Source organism: Bubalus kerabau, chromosome 8 (assembly GCF_029407905.1).
Source record: "Bubalus kerabau isolate K-KA32 ecotype Philippines breed swamp buffalo chromosome 8, PCC_UOA_SB_1v2, whole genome shotgun sequence".
Classification (NCBI taxonomy): domain Eukaryota; kingdom Metazoa; phylum Chordata; class Mammalia; order Artiodactyla; family Bovidae; genus Bubalus; species Bubalus kerabau.
The window spans coordinates 67,407,290-67,431,911 of record NC_073631.1 but is presented as its reverse complement, the minus strand read 5'-3'; the positions used below and the strand labels follow the sequence as shown (position 1 = coordinate 67,431,911).

At 42.6% G+C, this 24,622-nt stretch overlaps 1 protein-coding gene across 1 annotated transcript in view; it reads right to left on the bottom strand.

Moving 5' to 3' along the window:
• PDE1C (phosphodiesterase 1C) overlaps positions 1–23,106 on the bottom strand; it is a 566,144-nt gene extending 543,038 nt beyond the window's left edge. Inside the window, exon 1 of the mRNA XM_055590470.1 lies at positions 23,035–23,106. The gene's annotated coding sequence lies outside the window, so the exon portion shown is untranslated. The remainder of the gene's footprint in view (positions 1–23,034) is intronic.
• Positions 23,107–24,622: the final 1,516 nt, after the last annotated feature.

Sequence of the window (24,622 nt, the reverse complement as noted above, 5' to 3'; positions counted from 1 at the left end):
AGAAAGCTCTAGGGATAGACAGACCTGAGTCTGAAATCTGGCTCCACCGCTTACCAAATATATGACCTTGAGCAAGATACTAGACCTCCCTGAGTCTTGCTTTCCTGATCTTACAATGAGGATTAAGTGAGAGGAAATGGGTGAAACTTAGGCATACCGTGGACATTTAGTTTTTGCAATTACCAGGTGACTCCCAAGTTTCATTGTAGACACTGGAGAAAATTCTTCTTTATAGCAATAATATATTTTTGCTATTGTTATCATTAATTTTATAGAGAAAAAAATTTATCTGTAAAATATTTATATATAATATATATGACTACATACTATATTATATATAGTATATTATATATAATATTACATATAATAGCATATACTATATATAATGCATTTTAATATAGTAACCCCCAAAAGTTTCTTATCATTCTCATTTCCCTGTATTTCTCCCACCTTCCCAAACATTTAGCAAAATCACATGTCTTCTGCTGTGTCACTGGAAGTTCTGGAGTGAGGTTCCTGAAAACCCTGAGTTATAGTCTCCTATGGTAAGTTATCAAGAAAAAAAATCCTAATGGGATGGAAAATTTTCCCTGAGTGAGTGAAATTAAAACTTGGTATTTAATCACTCTTAGCAGAAAAGCTTTTTAAAATATAATCTATAAAAATAATAACAATGTGATCATTTATCTGTCCCCTAAGACTGGTAAAAATAACTTGCATGAACAATTAGAACTGGTTTTAAATTGCTTCTCCCCAGAATTGTTCTCTCTCTCCCTGGGTTTAGAAACTGCACACCTACAGAACCACTGACTGTGCTGCTTCAAATGCAAAGACTTAAAAGCAACCTTCTCAGTGTGGGGCTCTTACTCCACACCAAGTGAAGTCGAATACTAACATTCCATAAGCCAAAAAAGAAGGAGTTCAACACCAAGATCAACAGAAGCATTGTTTTGTTCTTTCAGGAATGTTCCTTTAAGGATGCCTGTGAAATAAGAAAACTACACCAAGATACCCAAGTAGGTGGGTGAATCCTATGCCCTTATTGTTAGAGCAGGGGTCAGCAAACACCTGCAGGTCAGATCCAGTCTGTTCACCTGTTTTTGTAGAATCTTCAGGCTAAAAAAGTGATTGAGTGATTGAAAAATTCAAAAATTTCCCATTCAAAAGAAGAACATGTAACACATTAAAACTACATGAAATTCAAAGTTCAGTGTCCACAAATACAGCTGGTAGCTCAGCTGGTAAAGAATCCACCTGCAGTGCAGGACACCCTGGTTCAAACAGCCTGGTCAGAAAGATCCTCTGGAGAAGAGAGGCTACCCACTCCAGTATTCTTGGGCTCCCCTGGTGGCTCAGCTGGCAAAGAATCCACCTCTAACGAGGCAGACCTGGGTTCAGTCGCTGGGTTGGGAAGATCCTCTGGAGAAGGGAACAGCTACCCATTCCAGTATTCTGGTCTGGAGAATTCCATGGACTGTATAGTCCATGGGGTCACAAAGAGTCAGACACAACTGAGCAAGAGGTCAGCAAACAGACCTGCAGGTCAGATCCAGTCTGTCACCTGTTTTTGTAGAATCTTCAAGCTAAAAAAGTGATTGAGTGATTGAAAAATTCAAAAATTTCCCATTCAAAAGAAGAACGTGTAACACATTAAAACTACATGAAATTCAAATTTCAGTGTCCACAAATAAAGTTTTATTGGAACATAGCTACACTCATCTGTTTACATATTGTGTGTGGCTGCTTTTAAACCGACAGGTGGAGTTGAATAGTTGTGCCCAAGACTATATGGACTACAAACCCCAAAATATTTGCTGTCTGTCCCTGTACAGAAAATGTTTGCTGATTCCTAGATTATCATAAATATCTTTCACCTGTCTAGGCTTAGATAACTTCTGGTTCTATTATATTTATTATAAAATAAGTAAATACTATTATATTTGCTATAAAATGACTTATTTACTAAAAAATAAGTTTGATTTATAAAATAAATCACTGATCTGCTTTTAATTACTGGACTAGATTCTAACAAGGAAGGTACAGCAACAAATGTTTGATGAATGAAAGAAGGAAGGAAAGAAACAATATACATGAGTTTGATCCGGTTATTACCAAGATTAATTAGGTTAAAATTAATTTCTCCCAAGATAATGCATGAATCTGGTTTCATCCCAAGAAAGTAAAAGAGGATGAATTTAGTACTTAAATCAGTTCATAACTCATGGATCAGATAATGTCCTTCAAAATATAACAACTATACATGGAAAAATAAAAATCTGGCAGGAAACTCATCTGACTCAGGTGCTAATGTCATGTCCCTTGATACTCCCTGTGTAGGGGCTGGTAACTGTTTCCATGTAAGAGAAAGAGTGTTAACAGCTAACACTCTTAACAGCTAACACTGTTAAACTAGTGTTCATTGGTTTCTAAACAGCTAGAAAAAGATGAGACTATATGTAGCATGTGTTATCAAAAAGTCAGTTTTCTAAGAAAATAACTTTTTGTCATACCAAAGAGAAGACAACTCCCCAGCACTTCATTTGGAATTCTCCAGTCGCCCAAGAATTATAAAACCAAATTACCTCAATAAAAGCATTGTTTACAGCCCTCATGGACATCCTCAGCTGTTTGACAACTACTCTAAATTGGAGGGGAGAACCCTGTTGCAGTCACACCATCACAGAAATGCCATAGGCAATGAAGTTTCTGAACTGTAGCCCTGCTCTTCTGGCTGAAATTGGTACAATCCAGATAAGACTAATGAGTATCTTTGCTTGGAGTAGGAATTGTGAGAGGTGAAGAGAAAGTTACAGGAAATTCCAGGCCCAGTTTCAGCCTGAATCTAAAAAGCATCTCCTCGCAAATTCTATGAGATGCTCTAGTACCTTACACTACATTCCCTCTTTGTGAGTGAGCTAGCAGATGGGAGTTTCTGTTGCTTGCCATCTTGAATTCTAGCTAATCCATCAAACACAGTCCCTTCAAGGAGAGATGTAGAGAAGAAAAAATAAATAAACAGAGAAAGAGTGTAATGACAGTAACATTACCGAGTGCCAACTATGTGATAGGCATTGCTGCTAACCAGGAAATGGTCCCTGCCTTTGAGGACTTTATAGGAAGAGAAAGTCCCAAACAGTCTGGGGCTCAGAACAAAACAGCGGTCTCAGAAAGTCTACGTTTATGGAAGCCAACTCCTCTCCAGCTCTCCTAACACCCTTTTCTGCTTCAGTTTGCTTCCACCTTATTGCTTCCCTAGAGCCTATTCTTGTTTCTCGTATTAATTAGGCCCAGGGAAGGCAATGACTATCTAAATAAACAGAATAAAAAGCAAAGTACCTGCACACCTGAGGGTCAGAAAAATTTCCCAGAAAGATGCCTTGAAGGCCTGATGCAGATTGGTAGTGGTGATGGTTTAGTTGTTAAGTCGTGTCCAACTCTTTGCAACCCCCTGGACAGTAACCTGCCAGGCTCCTCTAACCATGGGACTTCCCAGGCAAGAATACTGGAGTGGGTTGCCATTTTCTGTTCCAGGGGACTTTCCCTACCCAGGAATTGAACCCTGAGTCTCCTGCATTGCAGGTGGATTCTTTACCAGTGAGCCACCAGAGAAGCCCCTGATGGAGATTACAGAATTTTATTTGCACAATGAGACAGTTTTTCTTTGTGATAGAGATGGCCTCCATCTATTTGTCAACGTTTTTTCTAAGTTCCCATACCATTAGTGCATTTGTGACGGAGAAGGCACTGGCACCCCACTCCAGTACTCTTGCCTGGAAAATCCCATGGACGGAGGAGCCTGGTGGGCTGCAGTCCATGGGGTCGCGAAGAGTCAGATACAACTGAACGACTTCACTTTCACTTTTCACTTTCATGCATTGGAGAAGGAAATGGCAACCCACTCCAGTGTTCTTGCCTGGAGAATCCCAGGGACAGGGGAGCCTGGCGGGCTGCCGTCTATGGGGTCGCACAGAGTCTGACATGACTGAAGCAACCTAGCAGCAGCAGCAGTGCATTTGTGAAAATGACTTTTCTTACACCTGCCTTCAGTGTCTCAAAAAAATCCTTCCATGTTCCAAAAAATACTAGCTGAGCAACTCCCAGATCAATGCTTTCCCCATAATATCAGGAGAAAATTAGAGTAAATTCTTTCTTTTTGGCTCTAAGGATTTAGGGAGAATTTTCTGATAGCCTTTTGCAGTTAGGAGATTTGGAGAACTGGAGACACTCTGCAGTGGAGCAGCAGAGACCAAATGAGAGCCTCGAATTTCTTTTTTGTAACCCGGATTATCAGACCTGGACTATTCTTCCCCCTCAGTCCACCTGGTTTGCCTAGAGACCTTCTCCTCATCCTTGAAGTCTCCACTGATGTCCCAGGTCCTCCAGAAAGGATTTCCTGCCTGCCTCTTCTGGAGGGAAGAGGACACTCCACTTTAAGCCTCCCCTGGGCCCCACACCATGTCTCTATCCTGGAACCACTGCACTGCACTCACACTGCTTGTGTGCAAGCTGGTCACCCCAAGAGGATATGAGCTGCCGGTAGCAGGGTAGGTCTTCTGTCTCAGCCCAAGCACAGTGCCTGGCACAGAGTAGGCTGAAACATGTGATCAGTTAAGCAGTGGACACGGATGTAACACACAATGCTGCACAGCCAGGAGGTGACATGATGGGGGCAGAGGAGTCATTCTTAGTCATTCCCTCTCTTCATTCACCCTCTAGCTTCCTCTGTGATGAGCTTAAGAGCCATGATAAACGTGTTAACAACATTTATAACAGAACAAAAAGCTTCTCTGTTTGCTAGCTGTGTGACCTTGAGCAAGTAGCTTAGCCTCTATGAGTCTCAACTTTTATCTTCTGTAAAATGGAGACGTAGTAACTATCTTACAGGGGATACGTGAGTTATACTGAGATAATTTCTATTAAAGACTTGCCCTCAACCTGACTCATAGTAAACTCTCAATATATGGTTGTGTTTTCTTCTTTCAATTTGGCCAAGCCATGTGGCTTGCAGGATCTTAATTCCCCAGCCAGGATTGAATCGACATCTTTGGCAGTGAAGACATGGAGTCCTAACCACTGGACCACTGGGGAATTCCCATCAATACATGTCATGTTATTTTAAACATCATCATCATCACTAGGACTCTAGGCCCCTTTTGTGTGTATTTTCTGCATAGAGTTCTTGAGATAAGCCATACCCAGAGGCAAGAAGAACAGACCCGGGGCTCATTCACCATGGGCCCAAGGCTCTGGAGCATCAGTCATCCTTTAAGCAATGAAGCAAGCAATGGTTCTAAGCCTCCATCTCTCAGCTGAGCAGCAGATACCCACAGGCTTCCTGAGAGCTGGAGTCTGGAGCTTGGATAGGGCCTGGCTCAGCAAGAACCCTCAGGAAATGCTCTGGCACTCTCCCACCCACCACCACCCCCCATTCCCCTCCCTGTTCCACAGCACTTTTGTCACTCAGGCATCACTGCATTTAGTGGACATGTGGCCTTCATCTTCTCAGCCTCCTGGCGTGTTTAACTCTGTGAACCATGGTGGCAATGTGTAGGATGTCTTTTGTTCCCTGGGCATCCAGAGTACAACTTGCTCCTGGTTTTCCCTGCAGCTTTCTTGGCCAGTTCCTTCACTGCTGTCATTGACCAGGGAAGCTCTTAGGCAAGAACCTCTTCTCGCTCTCTTCTCTCTCCAGGGAGCAATCCTCTTCACTTTGATAGCTCTGTTAATGACTCTCAAGTATCTGGTTCCAGTCCAGATCACTTCCTCAAGCAGCAGGGCAGTGTGTGTGTGTGTGTGTGTGTGTGTGTGTGTGTGTGTGCACCAACTCACTTCAGTCATGTCCAACTCTTTGTGACCTTATGGACTGTAGCCCGCCAGGCTCCTCTGTCCAGGGTATTCTCCAGGCAAGGATACTGGAGTAGGTGGCTGCACTCTCCTCCAGGGGATTTTCCCAACCCAGGTCTTACATATACCTGCATTGGCAGGTGGGATTTTTACCACTAGCAACAACAACTGGGAAGCCTGCGAACATTCTGCAAGGATTGTTATAATAATCAAATAAGCTTATATGATGACGTTTCAAATAATACTTGACATCGAGACATTTCTTGATGTTAGATATTGTCCTAATTTTCATTTAATATGTTTTCTGCCAACTTCAAGTAGTAGGGAAAAGCCCTGACTTGGGTGGTTTAAATTATAAGAATATTTATTATTAAGTGCAACATAAATTATCAATTCAGCTATTCAATGAGGATGTCAGAAGCCAGGTACTTTGTTTTTGTTTTTGTTTTTGTTTTTTTAATTTTATTTTATTTTTAAACTTTACATAATTGTATTAGTTTTGCCAAATATCAAAATGAATCCGCCACAGGTATACATGTGTTCCCCATCCTGAACCCTCCTCCCTCCTCCCTCCCCATTCCATCCCTCTGGGTCATCCCAGTGCACCAGCCCCAAGCATCCAGTATCGTGCATCGAACCTGGACTGGCAACTTGTTTCATACATGATATTTTACATGTTTCAATGCCATTCTCCCAAATCTTCCCACCCTCTCCCTCTCTCACAGAGTCCATAAGACTGTTCTATACATCAGTGTCTCTTTTGCTGTCTCGTACACAGGGTTATTGTTACCATCTTTCTAAATTCCATATATATGCATTAGTATACTGTATTGGTGTTTTTCTTTCTGGCTTACTTCACTCTGTATAATGGGCTCCAGTTTCATCCACCTCATTAGAACTGATTCAAATGTATTCTTTTTAATGGCTGAGTAATACTCCATTGTGTATATGTACCACAGCTTTCTTAGCCATTCATCTGCTGATGGACATCTAGGTTGCTTCCATGTTCTGGCTATTATAAACAGTGCTGCAATGAACATTGGGGTACACGTGTCTCTTTCCCTTCTGGTTTCCTCAGTGTGTATGCCCAGCAGTGGGATTGCTGGATCATAAGGCAGTTCTATTTCCAGTTTTTTAAGGAATCTCCACACTGTTCTCCATAGTGGCTGTACTAGTTTGCATTCCCACCAACAGTGGAAGAGGGTTCCCTTTTATCCACACCCTCTTCAGCATTTATTGCTTGTAGACTTTTGGATCACAGCCATTCTGACTGGTGTGAAATGGTACCTCATAGTGGTTTTGATTTGCATTTCTCTGATAATGAGTGATGTTGAGCATCTTTTCATGTGTTTGTTAGCCATCTGTATGTCTTCTTTGGAGAAATGTCTATTTAGTTCTTTGGCCCATTTTTTGATTGGGTCATTTATTTTTCTGGAGTTGAGCTGTAGGAGTTGCTTGTATATTCTCAAGATTAGTTGTTTGTCAGTTGCTTCATTAGCTATTATCTTCTCCCATTCTGAAGGCTGTCTTTTCACCTTGCTAATAGTTTCCTTTGATGTGCAGAAGCTTTTAAGGTTAATTAGGTCCCATTTGTTTATTTTTGCTTTTATTTCCAATATTCTGGGAGGTGGGTCATAGAGGATCCTGCTATGATGTATGTCAGAGAGTGTTTTGCCTATGTTCTCCTCTAGGAGTTTTATAGTTTCTGGTCTTACGTTGAGATCTTTAATCCATTTTGAGTTTATTTTTGTGTATGGTGTTAGAAAGTGTTCTAGTTTCATTCTTTTACAAGTGGTTGACCAGATTTCCCAGCACCACTTGTTAAAGAGATTGTCTTTAATCCATTGTATATTCTTGCCTCCTTTGTCAAAGATAAGGTGTCCATGTGTGCGTGGATTTATCTCTGGGCTTTCTATTTTGTTCCATTGATCTATATTTCTGTCTTTGTGCCAGTACCATACTGTCTTGATAACTGTGGCTTTGTAGTAGAGTCTGAAGTCAGGTAGGTTGATTCCTCCAGTTCCATTCTTCTTTCTCAAGATCGCTTTGGCTATTCGAGGTTTTTTGTATTTCCATACAAATTGTGAAATTATTTGTTCTAGCTCTGTGAAGAATGCTGTTGGTAGCTTGATAGGGATTGCATTGAATCTATAGATTGCTTTGGGTAGTATACTCATTTTCACTATATCGATTCTTCCAATCCATGAACATGGTATATTTCTCCATCTGTTAGTGTCCTCTTTGATTTCTTTTACCAGTGTTTTATAGTTTTCTATATATAGGTCTTTAGTTTCTTTAGGTAGATATATTCCTAAGTATTTTATTCTTTCCATTGCAATGGTGAATGGAATTGTTTCCTTAATTTCTCTTTCTGTTTTCTCATTATTAGTGTATAGGAATGCAAGGGATTTCTGTGTGTTGATTTTATATCCTGCAACTTTACTATAGTCATTGATTAGTTCTAGTAATTTTCTGGTGGAGTCTTTAGGGTTTTCTATGTAGAGGATCATGTCATCTGCAAACAGTGAGAGCTTTACTTCTTCTTTTCCAATTTGGATTCCTTTTATTTCTTTTTCTGCTCTGATTGCTGTGGCCAAAACTTCCAAAACTATGTTGAATAGTAATGGTGAAAGTGGGTACCCTTGTCTTGTTCCTGACTTTAGAGGAAATGCTTTCAATTTTTCACCATTGAGGATAATGTTTGCTGTGGGTTTGTCATATATAGCTTTTATTATGTTGAGGTATGTTCCTTCTATTCCTGCTTTCTGGAGAGTTTTTATCATAAATGGATGTTGAATTTTGTCAAAGGCTTTCTCTGCATCTATTGAGATAATCATATGGTTTTTATTTTTCAATTTGTTAATGTGGTGTATTACATTGATTGATTTGCGGATATTGAAGAATCCTTGCATCCCTGGGATAAAGCCCACTTGGTCATGGTGTATGATCTTTTTAATGTGTTGTTGGATTCTGATTGCTAGAATTTTGTTAAGGATTTTTGCATCTATGTTCATCAGTGATATTGGCCTGTAGTTTTCTTTTTTGTGGGATCTTTGTCAGGTTTTGGTATTAGGGTGATGGTGGCCTCATAGAATGAGTTTGGAAGTTTACCCTCCTCTGCAATTTTCTGGAAGAGTTTGAGCAGGATAGGTGTTAGCTCTTCTCTAAATTTTTGGTAGAATTCAGCTGTGAAACCGTCTGGACCTGGGCTTTTGTTTGCTGGAAGATTTTTGATTACAGTTTCAATTTCCGTGCTTGTGATGGGTCTGTTAAGATTTTCTATTTCTTCCTGATCGAGTTTTGGAAAGTTGTACTTTTCTAAGAATTTGTCCATTTCTTCCACGTTGTCCATTTTATTGGCATATAATTGTTGATAGTAGTCTCTTATGATCCTTTGTATTTCTGTGTTGTCTGTTGTGATCTCTCCATTTTCATTTCTAATTTTATTGATTTGATTTTTCTCCCTTTGTTTCTTGATGAGTCTAGAAGCCAGGTACTTTGGAACATTATGTACATGCATGTGCTAAGCTGCTTCAGTCAAGTCCAACTCTTTGTGACTCCATGGACTGTAGCCTGCCAGGCTCCTCTGTCCATGGGATTCTCCAGGCAAGGATACTGGAGTGGGTTGCCATGCCCTTCTCCAGGGGAATCTTCCCAACCCAGAGATCGAATCTGCACTTTGTAAGATGCTTTTATAGGAGATGAGCACTCTCAGGAAGGGAGTGGGGAAGTTTTACAGAGAAGGGAAAGTAGCAGTAAGGACAAGCTAGTCCTGTGGGCAACAGCAGCTTCATCTTCCACAGGGCACCAGGAGTCAGGGTGAGACACGGGCCTCAACTGTCAACCAGGAGAGGGAAAGTTCAGGGTGGCTCTCAGAAGGCACCAGTTCCCAGGTGTCTGCAGGAGATTGGTTCCAGGACCCCGCTTTCAGATGCTTCAGCATCCTTAGATGCTCAAGGGTCACATAAAATGTATAGTGTTTGATTATACCTTGCATACATCCTCCCATAGACTTTAAATCATCTCTAGATTACTTGCTTCTGCTGCTGCTAAGTCACTTCAGTCATGTCTGACTCTGTGCGACCCCAGAGACAGCAGCCCACCAGGCTCCCCCGTCCCTGGGATGCTCCAGGCAAGAACCCTGGAGTGGGTTGCCATTTCCTTCTCCAATGTGTGAAAGTGAAAAGTGAAAGGGAAGTCGCTCAGTCATGTCTGACTCTTAGCAACCCCATGGACTGCAGCCTACCAGGCTCCGCCGTCCATGGGATTTTCCAGGCAAGAGTACTAGAGTGGGGTGCCATTGCCTTCTCCGCTAGATTACTTATAATACTACTAATAATAGGAATTCTCCAGGCAAGAATAGTGGAGTGGGTAGTCATTCCCTTCTCTAGGTCTTCCCCACCCAGGGATTGAGCCCTGGGTCACCCACATTACAAGTGATTTTTTACCATCTAAGCCACCAGGGAAGCCCCATTACTTATGATAATACAATATGAATGCTATATAAATAGTTGCATGAGCATGGCAAATTCAAGTTCTCCTTTTTAGGAACTTTCTGGAATATTTTTCAAATATTTTTGATATGCTATTAGCCAAATCCACAGATGCAGAACCCATGGAAACAGAAGTCAGACTGTGTTCTTGACCTGTTGAAAAGACAGCAGAGGCAGATCCAGTGGCCAGATGAAGCTCCCAGGCAAAGAAATGCCAGTGTAGCAGCTGAGAGTGGTGAGAGCGCGGGACAGAGACAGGGCCTTGACAGAATCTGCTACATTGCTCAAATCAGATTTGCTTTTTATAAAGAAGATTCTAACTCCAGTAAGTCCCCTACATATTAACCTTCAAGTTGCAGACTTTCAAAGATGTGAACATGTGTTCCATCAGAATCAGGAATGAGTGAAATTGCAGCTTGCCCTCTGTCTCCTAGTCTGACAGTATTTCAGCTCTACTTTCTCCCACCTCCTCTCCCTCTCCAGCCAATAACTCTTCTTGCCTGTTCACTCAATGCCAGCCCCTGTATGCCAGCTGTTGTACTGTACTACTGTACTGTAAGATTTAAAACCTTTTCTTTGTTTTTGTGTTTTTTTATGTATTATTTGTATGAAAAGTATTATAAACCTATTACAGTACAGCAATCAGTGCAAAGAAATAGAGGAAAACAACAGAATGGGAAAGACTAGAGATCTCTTCAAGAAAATTAGAGATACCAAGGGAACATTTCATGCAAAGATGGCCTCAATAAAGGACAGAAATGGTATGGACCTAACAGAAGCAGAAGATATTAAGAAGAGGTGGCAAGAATACACAGAAGAACTGTACAAAAAAGATCTTCATGACCAAGATAATCATGATGGTGTGATCACTCACCTAGAGCCAGACATCCTGGAATGTGAAGTCAAGTGGGCCTTAGAAAGCATCACTACAAACAAAGCTAGTGGAGGTGATGGAATTCCGGTTGAGGTATTTCAAATCTTGGAAGATGATGCTGTGAAAGTGCTGCACTCAATATGCCAGCCAATTTGGAAAACTCAGCAGTGGCCACAGGACTGGAAAAGGTCAGTTTTCATTCCAATCCCAAAGAAAGGCAATACCAAAGAATGCTCAAACTACCGCACAATTGCACTCATCTCACATGCTAGTAAAGTAATGCTCAAAATTCTCCAAGCCAGGCTTCAGCAATACATGAACCGTGATCTTCCAGATGTTCAAGCTGGTTTTAGAAAAGGCAGAGGAACCAGAGATCAAATTGCCAACATCCACTGGATCATCGAAAAAGCAAAAGAGTTCCAGAAAAACATCTATGTCTGCTTTATTGACTATGCCAAAGCCTTTGACTGTGTGGATCACAATACACTGTGGAAAATTCTGAAAGAGATGGGAATACCAGACCACCTGACCTGCCTCTTGAGAAATCTGTATGCAGGTCAGGAAGCAACAGTTAGAACTGGACATGGAACAACAGACTGGTTCCAAATAGGAAAAGGAGTACATCAAGGCTGTATATTGTCACCCTGCTTATTTAACTTCTATGCGGAGTACATCATGAGAAACGCTGGGCTGGAGGAAGCACAAGCTGGAATCAAGATTGCTGGGAGAAATATCAATAACCTCAGATAAGCAGATGACACCACCCTTATGGCAGAAAGTGAAGAGGAACTAAAAAGCCTCTTGATGAAAGTGAAAGAGGAGAGTGAAAAAGTTGACTTAAAGCTCAACATTCAGAAAACTAAGATCTTGGCATCTGGTCCCATCACTTCATAGGAAATAGATGGGGAAACAGTGGCTGACTTTATTTTTGGGGGCTCCAAAATCACTGTAGATGGTGATTGCAGCCATGAAATTAAAAGATGCTTACTCCTTGGAAGAAAAGTTATGACCAACCTAGATAGCATATTCAAAAGCAGAGACATTACTTTGCAAACAAAGGTCCATCTAGTCAAGGCTATGATTTTTCCAGTGGTCATATATGGATGTGAGAGTTGGACTGTGAAGAAAGCTGAGCACTGAAAAATTGATGCTTTTGAACTGTGGTGTTGTTGAAGACGCTTGAGAGTCCCTTGGACTGCAAGGAGATCCAACCAGTCCATCCTACAGGAGATCAGTCCTGGGTGTTCATTGGAAGGACTGATGCTGAAGCTGAAACTCCAATACTTTGGCCACCTCATGCGAAGAGTTGACTCATTGGAAAAGACCCTGATGCTGAGAGGGATTGAGGCCAGGAGGAGAAGGGGATGACAAGGATGAGATAGCTGGATGGCATCAGTGACTCAATGGACATGAGTTTGGGTAAACTCTGGGAGTTGGTGATGGACAGGGAGGCCTGGTGTGCTGTGGTTCATGGGGTCGCAAAGAGTTGGACACGACTGAGTGACTGAGCTGAACTGAACTATGTAGCCAATTGTGTTGGTTGGGTACCTAGGCTAACTTTGTTGAACTTACAAACAAACTGGACTTACGAACAAATTGGACTTAAAAACGTGCTCTCGGAACAGAACCCATTCATATCTAGGGGACTTCCTGTCAGTTGCAGAGAACAGAGTGGGCATTTGGATGTTTCGTTTTCCATGCACACTTTGACAAGTAGAGTGTACATGTGATGGGCAAGAGGACTGTGATGGCTAATTTGATGTCAGTTTGGCCAGACCATGGTACCCAACTCAGTGGTCAAATATTCTGGATGTTTCACAGAATATTTGTGAATATTTGCGGGGGAGGAGGGTGAGATCAATATTTAAGTCAGTCAACTTTGTGGAAAGCTGATTACCTTCTATAATGTAGATGAGCCTTGTCCAATCAGTTGAAGATCTTACTACAGAAAAGACTGACCTCCCCCTAGAAAGAAGGAATTCTACCAACAGACAGTCTTTGCACTCAAACTGCAACTCTTCCCTAGGTCTCCAGTCTGTCACCCTACCTTGCAAATTTTGGACTTGCCAAGGTTCTATAATCACATGAGCCAACTCCTTAAAATAAACCATTCTCTCTCTGCAGAGATAGATAGATAGGTAGAGAGATAGAAAGACAGATAAATCCTGCTGGTTGTGTTTCTTTGTCTAATACAAAGGCAATAAGAAAGAATTTGGAGAAAATGGGGAATGGATACTCGTGACCATCAAGTAGTTCTCCCAGGAATCCGAAAACCTGCAGGGATCATATTCTACCCCTTAAGAAAGGTCTGAATGCCAAAGGCAATTTGAGAAAGGTAGCCTGAGCTCAAGAAGCCCTTGACACAATGAGTCTGTGAGGAGATCTCTTTCTCTCCACGGATCTGACTGTGCTTCTTGGCCCAAGCAACCTCGGGGCACTTGATGACTCCTGAAGACCCCTCTGGGCCACCTCTGTTTCCTCATCTGCCTTTAGATTCACACACTTTTCCCCGTGGTGAAACAGAATAGTCTTGAATTCACATTCATGCTTTGTTTCAGAACCCTCTCCCTGCTAGGTTTGGAAGGGAACACTAGCCTTGACCAGCACCTTTCTCCTCTCCAACTTCCTGCAGCCATTGGCTCTTCTCCCTGGGGAGACCTTGAACCTGAGTCAGAAGCCTTGGGTGACAATACAGGGCTGTCACATATGTGACCTCAGGCAAGTGGTTTAATTGCCCTCTCACTTTCTTCTCCTATAAAATGGGTATCAACCTGCCTCCCTTGCAGGGCCCTATAAATCCACAAGTTACAAGTGAAAGTGCCTTCAAAAAGACCTTTGAAAGTAGTGTGTGCTAAGTCACTTCAGTCGTGTCCAACTCTGTAGCCCGCCAGGCTCCTCTGTCCATGGGATTCTCCAGGCAAGAATACTGGAGTGGGTTGCCATGTCCTCCTCCAAGGGATCTACCTGACCCAGGGATCAAACCTGTGTCTCCTGTTTCTCCTGCATTGACAGATGGGTTCTTTACCACTGAGCCACCTGGGAAGCCCCTTTGAAAGTTAGGGACCATGTTTATTCACTGGTTTGGCACCTTGCACGATGTCAGACTTGTAAATTACCATTAGAAGTTATTGAATGAATGAATGAACAAATGAATAGCGCACAGCGCACAGTGGTCACAACTGAGTAAACCTCCAAAAGTACAGTGTTTCCCAAAGAAAAAAAGCCAGATTAGAGCTGGAGATTCCTCTGCCTACAGCACAGCCTTTCAGTACTCCTCTTTAGACTAAAACTTTGGTCTACTTTAATAAGCTGGCACTGAACTGAATAAGGTTTCCAGAAATCATAGCAGGTATTTAAGCTCAGTTTAAATTTGACTTCCATTAACTTGCCCACACCCTCAAAGGCATAATAGTTTACTAGCAGTCACTATCATTATGCCTTGTTATCCCCAGCGGCTACTGTTAACAACTCCCTGCTGTTTCACATGCCAGCCTCATAAACATGAAGCTCCATTGTTCCCCAAGATGGCATGAACATGACTGAGGACAACATGGAAGGGGCCTCTGGACTCCAGAACTCTGAGATATTCTCCTGATCAGAGCACCAAGGGCATAGGGAATGGAACTCAAAGGCACCATGGCAGTCCCTCAGGCTGACCTTCCATATCTCTGCAGGAAAAAAGTCACAGATGTCTTGGGGAATGGTGTGTATGAGCCATGGTTTCTTCTGGCTGCAACTGTCTCCGACCTTCATCTAGCACGCCATCCTATTACTCAGTCCCTTCGGGTCATCCAAGCATGCCTCACACTAGTACCCAGTGCTCAGTAAAGGTGAGGCACAGATGCTTCAATCCTGTTCACAGCACTGAGTCTCAACAACAACAGCATGCTGAATCACCAGTGTGATCACAAGCTGATCACAGAGACATCAGGGCTCACCAAAACACATTCTGATTCACTGGTCTTCAATGGGGATGGAAGGCTAAGAATTGGTATTTTTTAAAGCTCCCCAGATGATTCCAGGGAGAAGCCAGGGATGAGAACCACTGCCAGTTTGCAGCATTTATCCCAAATACTCCTAGTCTGTTTCCAATCTGCTGCCATCACAGCGTTCCTATCTGGCTCCTGACCCGAGGCCGTGTCTTCCTTGCAAACCCTACTGTGTGCCATTGGCAATGTATCTGGCTTTCCTGCTTGACTCCTGACTTTCTCTCAAGGGCTTTTCTTAGACATACCCTATCGACTCTTCTCAGTTCAGACTTCCTTGAGAGGACTCTTGACATTCTGTGCTTCATGAGGACCAACAGGAAAAAAAAAATCAAACACTAATATTTATTAAACATATTTATGACCCAAATCCTGTATCAGTTTGTATGGCTGATTTCTGTAACAAATATCCAAATTCTCAGTGGCCAGACACCATAATAAAGGTATATTTCTTGCTTGTTACAGAGCCCAAAATGCAGAAGGCAGGGAGAGCCTGAAGAAAGAGGCAGACCACTGCAGATTACCGCGTGGCAGTTTTAATAAACAAGAGAACTTTCTTACCAGGCTTGTCTTGGGCAGCCACAACATGAGTAAATCTTCACACACACACACGCCAAATCTTAAAAGTTTATATAGAGGACTTAACTGGGTTCAGTCACACTGTCATCCAGACAGTCTCAATACTACATTCTATCTTAAAGCTGTATCCTTGGAGAAGCTTCTGAAAATAGGGGATGCAAGTGTCCAAGGGCAGAGGAGGAGGTGGGGAGCCTCCAGTTGGCTAAATCCAGCTCACAGGTCAACCAGCAGTCACATCTCCTCAATGACTGCCCCCCACACACACTGTAAGAGGCAGAAAGAAACACATATTCCTTCTTCCTACATTCCACTAGCCGAAATTAGTCATATGGCCCCATCCAACTGCAAGAGGGGCTCTGGGAAATGAAATTAGGAATGAGAAGAGGGTTTGAGGGACTTCCCTGGTGGTCCAGTAGCTAAAACTTCATGCTCCCAATGCAGAGGGTCCTGTGTTCGATCCCTGGTCAGGAAATTAGATCCCGCATGCCACAGCTAAAGATTCTGCATGCTGCAATGAAGATCAAAGATCCTGTGTACCTCAACCAAGACCTAGCACAGCCAAATAAATAACTAAATATTGCCAAAAAAAAAAAAAAGAGGGTTTGGTGAATGAAGATCCATTTTAAACCCTCCCCTCTTCACTATTTTGACCAAATTTTCAATTTACCAGGAGCAGACATAGTTTACACCTTTGCCAAGGGCTGAGGGAAAAATCTGCCCCCAAATCAGAGTGTAACCTTTTGGTCTGAAGTCAAAAAAAGCACCTAAGCTCACAGCCATGATACAAATTAAAGTTTTGCCTCAGTAAGAACTCCTCTTTTTCATGTGGCCTGACACTGGTATTATCACTTACAGAAGTTTTGGGAGTATAAACAATTTTAATAGTACGCTGTTACATGGGTGAGAATGGATATAGGTATATGTGTGGCTGAGTCCCTTCACTGTTCACCTGAAACCATCACAACATTGTTAATTAGCTACATCCCATTACAAAATAAAAAGTTAAAAAAAAAAATAGCACGTTATAGCTCTGGCGTTAGAAAGCAGCCAAAAGGATAATTCATGTACTAGTTGAAAATTGCACCATCTTACGACATATGACTTTTTCCTTTCTATAACTAGAAAACTTAAGTATCTAGAAGTACAATAATATCAGTTATTGGTTATGAGGCGGGGCATAACAAAGAAATTTGGTGAGTAATCTTCAATAGGCCAGCAAAATTTGCACATCAAAGGTGCTCGAGGAGGCTCTGAGGAATAGGGGTTATTGTAAATACAGAGCAGCCAAGGTTACAGCTTGCACAGCTGTAGGTCCCAGATGGATAGCTGTTGAGGGCAGAGTCGGCAGCGCCTGCACCTGCGTGTGGGGAAGGGAGCGTGGTTTCTTCGGGGTCTAACAGAGTGGCCTTTGGGATCTAACAGCCACCGCGTGCCAGGCTCCAGGCTAAGCATTCTACCCACGTATCTACTTTCAAGCCCTCCAATGACACAGAATGGAATTATGGCATTAGATTCAGTTAGAAGATCTTTCCTACTGTGGTTCTGAAATCCCCGGAGAAGGTAGCTCCTCTCAGGGGCAACCCTGGCAACAGAATCATCAAGAGCACCAAGAACCCTGGAACCAAAGAGAACAGACAGGCAGCTCCAACGGAGATTTCTGACATCAGACTGGATCCAACTACTTGTTGGAATGACTTTTAATAGAGAGATTCTCCCCCATCTGTTGTTCACCGCTAGCTAAATTCATCCAGGACTTTGTTCCAGCTTAGTGATTCACTTTCAACAGGACAGCAAATACGTCCCTTATCACCAGCAAACACACACCCACACAGATATACACAGCTAGCCACCCCCCCCCCACACACACACACACACTTTGTGTCCTGGGTGTGGCCTCTAATGATAAGGATGCTGATGTTTTGGAGAAAATGTCACAGAAAAGCACAGTAAGAGTAAAGATAAACCATATTTAGGGAAAAAGAGCAAACCATCTAAGATACAATGTGGTCACAACCATGTAAAAAATGCACTTCAGAAAGACAGAGAGGAAACACACCAAAGTTGTAATAATGTCTATAGTGTAATGCTGGAGTTACAGGTTACTTGGTTTTCCAGAAGCAGCAAGTTCAGGCTTATCCTCCTACCCAGGAACCTTGGTGGAATTTAGTTTCTTCTTTAATGTGTCCTCCAAATTTTTTACTCTGCCCATAATTAGAGGGAGAAAAAGAAAAGCATTTTAAAAGTCAGTTATTAAGAATTCCCTGGAAGTCGAATGGTTAGGACTTGGCAATTTCACTGAGGTGGCCTGGGTTCAATCCCTGGTCAGGAAGCTAGGATCCTACAAGCTGCGTGGTGCAGCCAAAAAAATTATTAAATAAAAAAATTAAAAGGAATAAAACAAAAAAAAGTCAGTTGGTAATATAAACATGGGTTTCAAAATTATTCCTGTATTTTTCATGTTTAATCATTTTTATGACTTAAAAAATTTATTAAATTATCATGAGCCATATCAATGACCCATCTGTAGACTGTATGTAAGCTTCATGAGGGCTATGCCTGTTTTATTCACTGATACATTCCAAATACCTAGAGCAATCCTGGTGCTGAGTAGGCAGTTAATAAATACTTGTTGAATGAGCACTTGAATATTCTGGTTCTGACAGAAGAAATATGGAAATTAACACATCAAGCTTCTAAATCAAGGATGTGCTTGAACCAGCCTCCATGAATCAGGATAAATGGTGCATCTTTAACCACTAATTGGTAAAGAAAACTTCATACTCATAGTCTAAAAATTCTTGGGCTCCTCTTCTCAAAGGAGATTCCATTCTTCCAACATAACAGGATCTAATAGAAAAGTCCTGCTACCACAGCATCAGTAATGTGACACTTTATTTACTGATACTTTAAAAAACTATTATGCATGTTTGCCATGCAAGGCAAGATGGTACCAAAAGAAACAGACTGCAGACTTGGCTGGTGGCAATTCTAAATTATGATCTTAAATTATGAAAACCTCCATGGGTGGGGAAAGCACAAAGTCTCTACACTGACAAGAAGACTGAAATCTCAGAGTTACAAGCAGATTTTGCCAGATGTTGATTTCACTGCTGCCCAAAAACTCTGCCAGAGAATCAGACAGTCTGTATTATCATGATAAAAGAAAGCAGTTATAGTTGGCAGCAGGTGGGAGTACTAACGAATTAACGATTTAATACTGAGATGCTTTTGTCAGGTATTTAAGTTACCAAAAGGTATTTTTTTCATTGTGATAAATTCCCTTTCACATTTGGCAACTGAATTTTTTAAAAAAAATGCTTCTCATGCCAACAAAGGGCATTTGAGAGAATGGAAGCTATTGGGTTTCCACTTTCCAAATGAGTTGCCTCTTGACTTAATTATCCTCCCTGTGATTTTGAAGATATCCCTACAAACCGCGAAGCATTGTCATCGACACGCAGCCTGCATTCAGCAAACGGTTATGGGATTGACTCAAAAATGTGTGACAACTGAAGCGATTCACAAAGAAAATTGAACTGCTGAAGTATGCTGGAAATCAGGACCACATTTTGGAAATAATAAGAACTGGAAAAGGGTAAAAACAAGTTGTTAATTCAGTAATTAAATTGAAAGAAGAGTCAATAGATCCTCATTTTCAACTCCTGTTCCTCGAGGTCCAACCACTGGGACAGACTTTTCCACCTACAGAAAGCATCTCAGCCTTCATGACTGTGCCCGTTTCACACATTAAGAAACTGAGGCCAGCTGCAGCAAGGTGGACACGTCTAAATGGGGACCAGTCTGAATTCTCCCCAAGTCTCCAACACCCTCACCAGGTTGCCTGTCTTCATTATCTCACAGGGTGGAAATTTCCAGACACTCCCACCCTTTGGCCCTTCTACTTACTCTTACTTTTTCAACCTCTCCCTTTTTTAATCAAATTCAAAGAGATAAATAAGCAGAGAGGAGACAAGTGCTAGTTAGAGACCACAGGCAGGCTTCCTTTCCTGCCTGTGGTCTATCTCCCACCTAGAATACAGAACTGTGCCCTTGAACGGTCCCGAGGTTTCTGTCCCTACAAGAGGAGCCTTAGCCACCTCCCCAGCCTGTCCCCAAGCACATCCCCCAAGTGTCTTATGTGGCCCTGGTTCCCATCCACAAAATGGGTCAGTTTCGTCACCCCCATGTCCCCTACCCCCTCACTGACCACCTTCAGCTTCTTGCCACACAAGGGGAAGTGGGAAAGCCCCAAGTGTCATGAAGATGACTCATCTAAAGTCAGCAGCCCCTTAAAGGACTGCAGACCTGCCTTCCTGAAACCTAGATAGACCCTGGGAACCACTTAACAAGACTCTCTTGGGAAGACGGGCGGGAGATTCAGCTGGCTCGAAGGAGTGGCCTGGAGAAAGGAAGGGGAGAAAATGCCAATACCCAAAGGCCAAACATTCAAGCTCCAGAGCTACTTGCCAGACTCTGGCTCATCTTCCAGCCTTCCAGTGGCTCACTGTCTAGGTGCACCAACCCACAAGTGAACAAATGATCACTGAACAGGATTCATAGACAGAGGGAAGTTCAGGAGGTGGGGGGAGGCCAGCATGGGACTGTTAGTCCAGCCCACAATTTCCTGGAGGAGATAACATCACCACTAGTCTCTTTTTTGAGATGAGTGATAGAAACATGTGAGCAAAAATGATAAGGTTTTGGCTTTTTTAAAAAAACAACATTGGTGTCATTTTCACCCTAAATATACTCATTTTCATCCTCCTTCGCTTGTGTTAAAAACATCACAGTGAACAGCACAAGTTCCAAACCTGACCTGCCAAGGTCAAATCCTGGTGCTTCCCTTAGCTGTCTGCCCTTGGGCTGTGCCTCAGTTTCCTTCAGTGACAGCTGTGAGGACTAAATGGCTTAACACTTGAAAGGTGCTTAGAGTTATGTTTAACACATAGTAACCACACAACAAATGTCAGCTTCTGCTATTGGGTCATTATTTTCACACCTTATGTATTTCAGTGACTTTTTGTCCAGTAACTTGTGAAGGGTAGGAAGTCATAGGAAAAACAACAGTCAGAGAGGAAAACAGGTTGTCCTCACAACTAATCAGCACAGTTCCGGCACCAGAACTTCTGATGGTCCATGTTATTTCCAGCACTTCACAACACAAGATAAAATTGTTTTAAAACCCTGAACTCTGATGCATGAAAACAGGGCACTCAAAACCGGTGCCCTGGAACAACCTAGAGGGATGGGATAGGGAGGTAGGCGGGAGGGGTGTTTGGGATGGGGGGAACCTGTGACTGATTCATGTCAGTGAATGGCAAAAAACACCACAATATTGTAAAGTAATTAGGCTCCAATTAAAATAAATAAATTAATTTTAAAAAATAAATAAAAAGAACCCCCCCAAAAAATGCAAAAAATAAATAAATAAAACCCTGAACTCTTAATGCAACATTGTAAATCAATGATACTTCAATAATTTTTTTAAAAGACTCTAAACTCTTAGATGAAAGTTCCTTTAAAAGTCTTAATTTTAATCCCACTACTAGGCATATACCCTGAATAAACCAAAATTGAAAAAGACACATGTACGCCAATGTTCGTTGCAGTACTATTTATAATAGCTTACATGGAAGCAAGCTAGATGTCTATTGACAGATGAATGGATTAAGAAGCTGTGGTACATATATACAGTGGAATATTACTCAGCCATAAAAAGGAACGCATTTGAGTCAGTTCTAATGAGGTGGATGAACGCTTCACTCTATTATACAGAGTGAAGTAAGTCAGAAAGAAAAAAACAAATACTATACATTAACGCATATATATGGCATCTGGAAACATGGTATTGATGAACCTATTTCCAGGGCAGCAATGGAGACACAGACATAGAGAACAGACTTATGGACACGGTGGGTGCTGGGGTCTACTGGAAGGAGAGGGTGGGGTGTATTTAGAAAGTAACATGGAAACATATACATTACCATACATAAAATAAATTACCAATAGGATTTGCTGTGTGACTCAGGGAACTCAAAGCAGGGATCTGTGACAACCTAGAGGGGTGGGATGGGGAGGGAGGTTCAAGAGGGAGGGGACATAGGTAGACTTTGATGCTGGGAGGGATTGGGGGCAAGAGGAGAAGGGGACGACAGAGGATGAGATGGCTGGATGGCATCACTGACTTGATGGACGTGAGTCTCAGTGAACTCCGGGAGTTGGTGATAGACAGGGAGGCCTGGCGAGCTGCGATTCACGGGGTCGCACAGAGTCGGACACGACTGAGCGACTGATCTGATCTGATCTGATAGCTGATTCATGTTGATGTTTGGCAGAAACGAATACAATATTGTATAGCAACCATCCTTCAATTAAAAATAAACAAAAAAATTTTTAAAGCCTTCATTTTCACATGAGCAAGGAGGGGAATGGCCCTAGAAGACAATGGAACTGACAATTCAACAGATTGGAGGACCTTACCCCTAGGGTTAATTTGGGAATACTTAAAATCCAAAAGAATGTCTTTCTGAGTGTGATAAAAATCCCTCCAAAGTCTCATGAGCTTTCTATGTCCAACATAATCCAAACTGCCACAACCCACAGTACAAGAAAGCTCCCTTTGGAAAACGCGGGCTCTCCCTGCCTGGGCGCTACCAACACAATGTGCTCAGCGCCAGCACAGCGGGAGCGCGCCTGTGTGCTGGTGGGGCTCCCAGCACCTTCTGGGGTGACACTCCCCCTGCACCCCGCCGGTCTCTTCTCACCAGGAGGAAAGCACGCCCCACTTGTCTGGCAGAAGTGACCAGGGCGAAGGGCATCAAGCACAGAAGCAGGAGCAAAGGCTAGAAATCATGAAGGGACTAGCCACGAGGTCATTAAAATGAACATTTGCTTGGATACTTTCCCACTGAGAGAGACAGCATGGCGTCCTATATCATCGCCTTCTGGTAGCCAAGATATCTGCAGGAAATGCTGCATTGATGCTTTAGTAAATGCTCGGGAAACTCCCGAGAGACTGGTGGCTGGTTCAGTGCAAACGGCTCAGGTCTAAGGTTCAGAAGAGCTGGATTCAAACCCTAGCTTCTCCATGGCTGAAAAAAGCATTAGCGCTCTGAGTCCCGATTTTTTTCCTCATTTCACTGAAACTGATAGTACTGGTCACTTCTGTGTTCCCTTAAGCTGTTGCAAGAGCAGAGGAAAGGAGAGCTATTTGGAGGATTTTGCACCCAGTCAGTTGCACACAGCGAGTGGGGCTTACCTTGCTCTCCTGCATCTTCAAGTTTCTCCACGGTTTCCCTGGGGCTGTGGTGCTCTTCTTCCACCGCTCCTGTCTCTATCCGCAAAGAAAAGAAACATTCCCGGTCAGGCACCTGAAGGTCAGCAGAGGAACCCATCCTCAGGGATATCTCTGGGGTGTCCAGTGCAACTGACTAGTTCCTCTGCCTCTGCTTTTGACTTTGGCTCTTCCTGCACTCCCATGCCCAGCTCCCTCCTGGCTGACCTGGGACCCTCCTCTGCACCCTAAGCAACTGGTGCTTTGTTACAGACCCTTTTTATCTTCTCACTCTCCAGGTGACATCGTCTGCCCCCTTGGGTGCTGTTGACTCCCATCTCTCCAACCAGTGCATGAAGGGACTGAGCCATCTGAGCAATGGGCAAACCAACCCTGGAAAGGAACCAGTTGGAAAAACGAGAGGAGCTTCCTCCAGACCCTTGCAATGATCCCCACAAATCGTTCTGCAGAAGGCAAATACTCCTGCATCTGGAGAGTGTTGGTCCAGAGGAGGCAGGAACGGAAATACAGGACAAACTTCACTATAGAATGTTACTTGTATGTGCCACAATTTGGTGAGTAGTTATGATGACTTCCATTTTTCAAATGGAAAAATGAACTCCAAGAGGTTGAATAATATGCTCATGGAGCTCATAAGAGGCAAAGTCAGGATTTGAACACAGGTCTTCAACTGGGGTCTAGCATACTTTGCTCCTTCCCACAGCCACCCCACTGGATATGACGACCACAAAGTTAAGTCCTTCTAAAGTGAAAATAGTCCTACAGAAATTTTTCTTAAGATGGTGTTTAATTGCATGTATTTTATGACTGGAAAAGGTCAGTTTTCATTCCAATCCCAAAGAAAGGCAATGCCAAAGAATGCTCAAACTACCACACAATTGCACTCATCTCAAATGCTAGTAAAGTAATACTCAAAATTCTCCAAGCCATGCTTCAGCAATACGTGAACTGGGAACTTCCTGATGTTCAAGCTGGTTTTAGAAAAGGCAGAGGAACCAGAGATCAAATTGCCAACATCCTCTGGATCATGGAAAAAGCAAGAGAGTTCCAGAAAAACATCTATGTCTGCTTTATTGACTATGCCAAAGCCTTTGACTATGTGGATCACAACAAACTGTGGGAAATTCTGAAAGAGAAGGGAATACCAGACCACCTGACCTGCCTCTTGAGAAATCCGTATGCAGGTCAGGAAGCAACAGTTAGAACTGGACATGGAACAACAGACTGGTTCCAAATAGGAAAAGGAGTATGTCAAGGCTGTATATTGTCACCCTGCTTATTTAACTTATACGCAGAGTACATCATGAGAAACGCTGGATTGGAAGAAGCACAAGCTGGAATCAAGATTGCCGGGAGAAATATCAATAACCTCAGATAAGCAGATGACACCACCCTTATGGCAGAAAGTGAAGAGGAACTAAAAAGCCTCTTGATGAAAGTGAAAGTGGAGAATGAAAAAGTTGGCTTAAAGCTCAACATTCAGAAAACGAAGATCATGGCATCCAGTCCCATCACTTCATGGGAAATAGATGGGGAAACAGTGGAAACAGTG